The sequence below is a fragment of the Cydia splendana genome, chromosome 24 (assembly GCF_910591565.1).
Source record: "Cydia splendana chromosome 24, ilCydSple1.2, whole genome shotgun sequence".
Taxonomy (NCBI): Eukaryota; Metazoa; Arthropoda; class Insecta; order Lepidoptera; family Tortricidae; genus Cydia; species Cydia splendana.
Window position 1 is genome coordinate 1,555,574 of NC_085983.1, and position 8,304 is coordinate 1,563,877.

An 8,304-nucleotide genomic window follows, 5' to 3' on the forward strand; every position below is an offset into this window, starting at 1 on the left:
GCGCGACCGATGCAACGTCTGAAAATTGTGTTCAAATGAAAATATGGTGTTCTGTAAGTAAAGTGCTGTAAAAAACATCGAAATCTGAACTTTCGGAAGCAAATCATAATAATAATTCGTGTGGAAAACAAAAAGTGAAAAGTGAGCGATGCAACGAAGATCATTAACAAGAAACCAGCTCAATTAAATTATCACGAAATTAATTAAAAATAACATTACAAATATTTACATCGAAAATCAGTGTCAAGTTAAGTTTAAGTTTTTACCATAATAAAAAATGCAAATGACTCTAATCCACCACGCTAAAGACATATCTGTAAGTCCTGCATTATACAGAGGAACAAATATGTTGCTTTTATCACACATACAACTAGTTCCTGCAGTAGATGCAACAACATACAACTGTCCAATATGCAGTCACATATCCATATCCATGGAAAACTTTAAACAACATCTACAGACTGTACATCCCCGGAATCAATATATTTGTAAAATATGCCATAGAAAGTATAAAACCGCAAAAAGCTTGAGGCGGCATGAGAAGACGCACCAAAAGAATGAACCGGTCAAAGAGCAGAAAGAACCAGATATACCGTGTCCACAATGTCCAAAGAAGCTTAGTACACAGACTGCATTACACTGGCACATTGAGTGTAATCATACTGATAATGAAAAAACGAATACTTGTCAGGTATGCGGAAAAGAACTGGCAGATCATGCTTTGTTGAAAAGACATTTAGAAACAGTGCATTCTTTAGAATCCGCTACTTGTTCAATATGTAATAAAACCTTTAAAAGTGTCACTAATATGCAAAGACATATAGCCGTAACGCATCCCCCCGAAGAAGCCGAACAAACTTGTGAAATTTGCAAAAAGACATTCAAATGCTCAACGCACTTGCGAATCCACATACGAGCTGTACACTCAACGCAAACTCTATTTAACTGTGATATATGTAATAAAGAATTCGCTTTGAAATCATACATGTTAAAACACAAAAAAACACACATTGATGTTAAGGAGGTCCAGTGTGAAATATGTTATCAAGTATATAAAACTGTTGATGATGCGAAAAGACATGCAAAACGTGTGCACATGAAACCCGAAGAGTCGAAGAAAATTAAAACTCACAAATGTGATATCTGCAACAAAGAGTTCACTCGCACTAAATATCTGTTCTTCCATAAAAAGACCCATGTTGATAAAACACTTTCATGTAAATTCTGTCACAAATTATTCAAATGTAACAGCCATGTCAACAGACATACAAAACGAGTACACACAAAATCATCAGTGAAACCAAATACAGATGCAAATTTTTACTGTGACATATGTAACAAAGCATTTAGTAAAAAGAAAAATTTAGTGAAACATATTCAAATTCATATGATTGTGAAAAAGGAGGCTCCTTGTGGAATTTGCAGCAAATTATTTAGAACTAACAGTGATGTTAATAGGCATCTGAGAAGAGTCCATATGAAAAACATGAATATAAAGGATATGATTATGAAAAATAGAAATATGAAGAATATGAATATAAATACACAAGCAAAAGTTAATAGAGAAGAAATACCAACTACAGAATATATAGATGATGAAAATATGGATTATACAGAAGTACTTGCAAATACTAACACATTCAAAGCTCTGAAAGTAACAGAGTACACAGATGAAGTCCCTAGAAGCGAAGATTACAGATTGGCAACACTTGGGAATGTAGAATACACAGACACACTTCAAAACACAGAACATACAGAAGGCCTTGCAACTATAGAGCACACAGAAGAATTAAAAACCTCGGATATAGAAGATTTTGCTAGTACAGAGAACACAAGAGGCCTAAAAGGCTTAATAGATACTCAGTTAAGTCATGAAGTGATATTAAATGAAGACTTTATTGAGGATGACCTTGAAAGTACTGATTATGCTGACAAAGCTCTTCAAAGTGCTAATTCTAACTTGACAGAAGACATGGATGAAAACACAGAGCTCTCAGGAGAGCCTATTAAAAGTGATAAACTCCTTAAAGAACCGTCTACAAATACAGTGAAAGACATTGAGAATATAAACTCAATAGAAGCTCTCGAAAATACAGAATGCGAAAACGAAGACAAAAAAGACATATCAAACAGAAATACAGATAATATAAAGGCTGCTATTGAAAGTTCTGATTTTACAATGGATGACCTGAGGTTGACAAAAATTTATGGACCCCTTGGAAGCACAGATTTACTAGCAGATATAGATTTAACAGCAGTAGCAAAAGGGACCTCTAAAGATACAGAGTTGAGTCAAAAAATTGGGAACACAGATATTATAAAGACAGCCATTGAGATTTCAGATTTTAGTATGGAAGACCTTGGGATTGTACGCACAGAAGATGACGGTACAGAAGTCGAAAATAAAGTCTTCACAAGTACAGGGATAAATAAAGACATTCTTGAAAGTTTAGAGCCTACAGAAGACCTAGAAAATACAGATTTCATTGAAGCACTCAAAAGTGTAGAGTGCTCCGAGAAAACACTTGGAAATACTGATATTATAAAAGACGCTATCGAAAGTTCCAATTTCACAATGGAAGATCTTGGACTAACGGAATATACAGTGGACGCCCTAGGTGCAGAATACACTATAGAAGATTTTGGAATTACAGAGTGTACAGAACTGGAAAGTTCGGAATTTGTGGAAGAAACGCTTACAAGTACAGATTTCATAGAGAAAGCTCTGAGCAGCACATTTTATATAAAGGAAGCTGGTGGTACAGAACTGATGAAGAAAACTATTAAAAATACTGATTTGATAGAAACCCTCGCTGACACAGAGTACGCAAAAGAAGTCCCGGCAGAGTTAGACGATGTCCTTGGAAATGAATTTGCAGACGAAACTCTAGAAAACACATTTTTCATTGATGTCCTTGGCACTGATTTAGCTAAGAAACTCCCTACTAAATTCACAGGAAAATATCTTGGTGGTGCAGATATTACAGAGGCCCTTACAAGGACAGATTTCATACAGGCCCTGAGCACAGTTGCAGATAAGGATTTCATAGAACAAGCTCGTGAAAGTATCGAGTATTCAAAAGAAACACATGATTTAGAATTGACAAATAAAGTTAATGCAAATACGGATATTATAAAAGAAGCGATCAATAACTCAGCTTGTACAATGGAGAATCTAGGTTCTACAGATTATGCCATTAATGAAATAAAAGAATACACAGAGGCTGATCTAAAGAGTATTGAAATTAAACTGTTAAAATGTCTGAAATGTGGCATTGATTTTGAAAATGATGTTGATTTACACACTCATTTGTGTGGTGGGGAAATGACTTTGTTTCTCGATTTCCAAGAAATGTAGACATATTGTATCTGTTGTATATAAAAACTTGTAGTATGTGCAGAAAAAAAAATGGTTGTGGTTAAAATGATATTCCAGATATATATTTTCATTCGACAATTGACTAGATGACCGTACGACGAAGAGATGTGACGTCTAATTAATTATAATAATACATACGCTTATTAAAATATTAATTTGCAAAAACACTGACTTACTAATTGTGATGTTTTCAATAGGTATGCCTGTAAATAAGCATTGGATTGATGTTTGTTTCATATTTGTAATAGAAATAATAGTCTATTTACTTATCTACTAGTAAAATTACGAAGGACCCGAATGTGTATAAAGATAATAATTTTGAGTCTAAACTGGCAATACCGGTCAAAAGGCCGCTCTTCATTGGTCAAGAAAGTGACAACGTTGCCGTACAATTCTAGCTTTATGTAACTTTTGAAAAATGGCGTTGGCAATTGTCAAAAGTTTGTTGCATAGACGGCGCCAGCATAGGTTTTCCATATCCCTATCTCTAGTTTTGTGTTCTATGAGATTTGGTTTAAAGGGTCCATGCATAAAATTCAACAAAAAACATAGAGACAGGAATAGCTATGCTGGCGCTATTAATTTGTAACATACTTCGACCGGCCAACCCCATTGGGGATTTGGGGATCTTTTTCCATCACGAGTTTTAAATTGGGCCTGGTGAAATTACCTAATAGTCTTTCTACTTTTTTATACTGTTTACCTTCACTTAACTATCAAATTTAAACTGTTGTGAGACATACTAACATAGAATAATTTTACGGTTTAGACTCACTTGTTTTTAGTCACTCGCGCGACATGTTTCGGAGAGCCTAGGTCTCCTTTCTCAAGCACTAACAGTAAAATTATTCAATGTTCACTTAATTAACGTAGAGTTAGATCAAGAAAATTCTGCAGAGTTTTTGACAGCACACGCGGTGCAGGTTAAGGCACTTGTCCCACCAAGAGCGAGTAAGCGATTAACTATCGGTGATTTTCTCGCCCAAGAAACGAACAAAAGATTAGGATCCTGTGTTAGTAAAAGAGACACATATATTAATAGTTCATCGCTGGCTGTTCACACTGCCGGCGAGAACACTCGCTCTACTAGTTTTTCGCCGCGATAAGATAAAACTAGCTCAGCGGTACTCGCTCGGCGATGCTCGCTTCGTAGTTAGAACTCAAGCTGCGAGACCAATCAGTCTGCGTGTTCGGCTACGCTGCACCGCCCGAGCGAGTGACGCGAGTAATAGCCCGTCGCACTCGAACACTCGCCTATAGCCGAGCGACAAAACTATTGGAGCTAACATTCGCTTCTCGCCGCTCGCCCACTTGTTTCTAGTTTATCGTTCTACCCGCTTATCGCTCATCGTCGGCGGTGGGACAAGTGCCTAAACGTCAGACTTCCATGAAATTGCACTGTGTGCTGTCAAAATCTCTGCCGACTTCTTGGTCTAACTCTACGTACTTTATAATTTATGACACACACACATATATGTTTAATATACTTATGTAATATTAGTTGTCAAAACTGGATTATCGTAACTATTTATGTATGTAATGTACCTGCCAAAAACTAATAAACAGATAAAAAGACCTTTTTTTATATATTACTCCAGTATTTTCCCTTGACACTGGCTACTGATGTGTAATGTATATCAATACGGTATCAATGGGTTATAAATTGACTGCTAGAGTTAGACCAAGATAAGTTTGCAGCGATTTAGATAACATACGCAGTGCAAGTGTTATTTACTCGTCATAATTTCATAGAAGTTTGACGTTTAAAATAACACATCCACTGTGTCTGCTATTAAAATCGTTGCAGACTTTTCTTGGTTTAACTCTACCCCTTTAAAAACACTTTTATTCAAAGGTGTATGTGAAGTCCCCAATCCGCATGGGGCTAGCGTGGGGACTATAGCCCAAGCCCTCTCGCGCATGAGAGGAGGCATGTGCCCAGCAGTGGGACGTATATAGGCTGAAATGATGATGATGAACTCTAATACCCCTTTGAATGTGTGTGTATAGGCTTTGAATACAAATCGGAAAGTACCGTCATATGGATAGACCACTGAAATTAAAACACAATATTGAAACAATCTCTTTATTTCATAAATTATCTTAATTTTAAATACAAGTTATTCATAATTTGGTAATTTTACACAATGTTTTTAAAGATGGCGCTTTGCACGCGAAACAGTAACTTACAATTTCAAAATGGCGACTAAAGAAGGCCACTGACGAGCCTTCCAAATGGATGCCGTTACAACGGATTCATCCAAATGGACGGCATCCTAATATTAAATATTGTACGTTTTTGACATTCACGGACCGATTTTGGATTGCAGCCACGCTATTTGGACAGTTGGAAGGCTCGTCAGTGGCCTCCTTTAGTTCCAATTCTGATATTGCAAAAATACACAATCAATATGAATTATTTGAAATGGCAAAAACTATAAACAAATACAATTCATTCATAATGTGTCTATGAACGATTGAAGCTTGTTGTAATTGTACCTTTGTAAGTATATTAATTCTACTTTGTAATAATTCATACTCAGATTATAGTAAAACACTTGTTTATTTGATTATCCGAATAAAACCTTAACCCTTTACCAGGCTAAGGGATATACATTTCCCACATACGGCATTTCAAACACGTGTTCTGTTCTCGATAAGTAAGATTGACATTCGATTGTCATTTTTGAACTGTCAGCCTGGTAAAGGCAAGTAAAGGGTTAAAGTACATGTTCAGATATTTTTGTGCAATTTGGTCGCTCCTACGTGATGACGACCGTAAATCTTGTTTTTTTTTTTTTAATTAATAAACTTAATTTTACACCCCTGACGCAAAAAGTTCGACCGCTATGTGTGGTAACTAATTTAAATGCGTTTTTTTTTTAAAATTTAAAATCAGATTATCTACCGTTGATTCTGAGAAATGTTGTATCGAAATTAGTTCATCTGTTTTTTTCTGTTTCGATTTATATTTAGTTATACACCGTGTTTTTTTTGATTTCCGTTAATTTCAAGGGTGCATACCTGAGCTTAAATCAAGTAACTTTCCCAAAGACACCGATATTCTAATTAACTCCATTTCGAAGATAATCAATATTTTATATTTTTCCTATAAGGCCTCTACAAGCTTGTACACTTGCTTTAAGGCCGGTTTACATATTGATTAGTGTTTAGAATGAGTTCATACATTTGCTACTAAACTTAAGTAAAATCTCGGTCGATCGATGTTCGAATTGACATTGATATGTCACAGATTTCAATTGTTTGGTTTAGTTAAATGTAATGCCCGTGTTACAACAACGCTATATGCTACATTTAATTACTTTTTAATATTAATTTTTCTGAAAAAAAAGAGCAAAAAAAAATTTTTTTTTCAAAATTAACTATGCCATTTAGTTTTCTTAAACGTACTTAACCATACCCCAAAGTTAACGGAAATCAATAAAAACACGGTGTATAAAAGACGTAAAAACCACAGAATAAGTAATAGTACTACTACCGTACAGAAAAGAAACTTCCTACAAAACCGAAGTTTCAGAGCGATTCAGGGACGAATCGCGGAGATATACTACCAGTGCGATGTGGTAAGCATTTCGGCTATTTAGGGTTATTAAGTTCAAGTCATTATCTGTGGTCGTGCACGCAAAGGGACGTCAAGTTGTGCCAACCCTAATAATTGCTCGGAGCAATGCTGAGCCGAACGGAGCCGAGTTTAGCCGAAGTCAGGAGTTTCGCACCCCTGGTAAACGTGGAGCTTCATGGAGTTGGACTGCAGTCCCCCCCCCCCCTGTTCAAGCCTAATCCCCTAGAACGAGCTCCCCCTCTTGTCCGGGGTCCTTGAGCGCCCTCTGGCGGGCGCGCGCCTCGCTGCGGTGGCGGCGGCTCTGGCTCTTGTAGGGCGCCGGCAGCTTCAGGTGCACCGTGCTCACGTGGAGCTTCATGGAGTTGGACTGCAGTCCCCCCCCCCCCCCCTGCTCAAGCCTAATCCCCTAGAACGAGCTCCCCCTCTTGTCCGGGGTCCTTGAGCGCCCTCTGGCGGGCGCGCGCCTCGCTGCGGTGGCGGCGGCTCTGGCTCTTGTAGGGCGCCGGCAGCTTCAGGTGCACCGTGCTCCCGTGGAGCTTCATGGTGTTGGACTGCAGTCCCCCCCCCCCCTGCTCAAGCCTAATCCCCTAGAACGAGCTCCCCCTCTTGTCCGGGGTCCTTGAGCGCCCTCTGGCGGGCGCGCGCCTCGCTGCGGTGGCGGCGGCTCTGGCTCTTGTAGGGCGCCGGCAGCTTCAGGTGCACCGTGCTCACGTGGAGCTTCATGGAGCTGGACTGCAGTCCCCCCCCCCCTGCTCAAGCCTAATCCCCTAGAACGAGCTCCCCCTCTTGTCCGGGGTCCTTGAGCGCCCTCTGGCGGGCGCGCGCCTCGCTGCGGTGGCGGCGGCTCTGGCTCTTGTAGGGCGCCGGCAGCTTCAGGTGCACCGTGCTCACGTGGAGCTTCATGGAGCTGGACTGCAGTCCCCCCCCCCCTGCTCAAGCCTAATCCCCTAGAACGAGCTCCCCCTCTTGTCCGGGGTCCTTGAGCGCCCTCTGGCGGGCGCGCGCCTCGCTGCGGTGGCGGCGGCTCTGGCTCTTGTAGGGCGCCGGCAGCTTCAGGTGCACCGTGCTCACGTGGAGCTTCATGGAGCTGGACTGCAGTCCCCCCCCCCCCTGCTCAAGCCTAATCCCCTAGAACGAGCTCCCCCTCTTGTCCGGGGTCCTTGAGCGCCCTCTGGCGGGCGCGCGCCTCGCTGCGGTGGCGGCGGCTCTGGCTCTTGTAGGGCGCCGGCAGCTTCAGGTGCACCGTGCTCACGTGGAGCTTCATGGAGCTGGACTGCAGTCCCCCCCCCCCTGCTCAAGCCTAATCCCCTAGAACGAGCTCCCCCTCTTGTCCGGGGTCCTT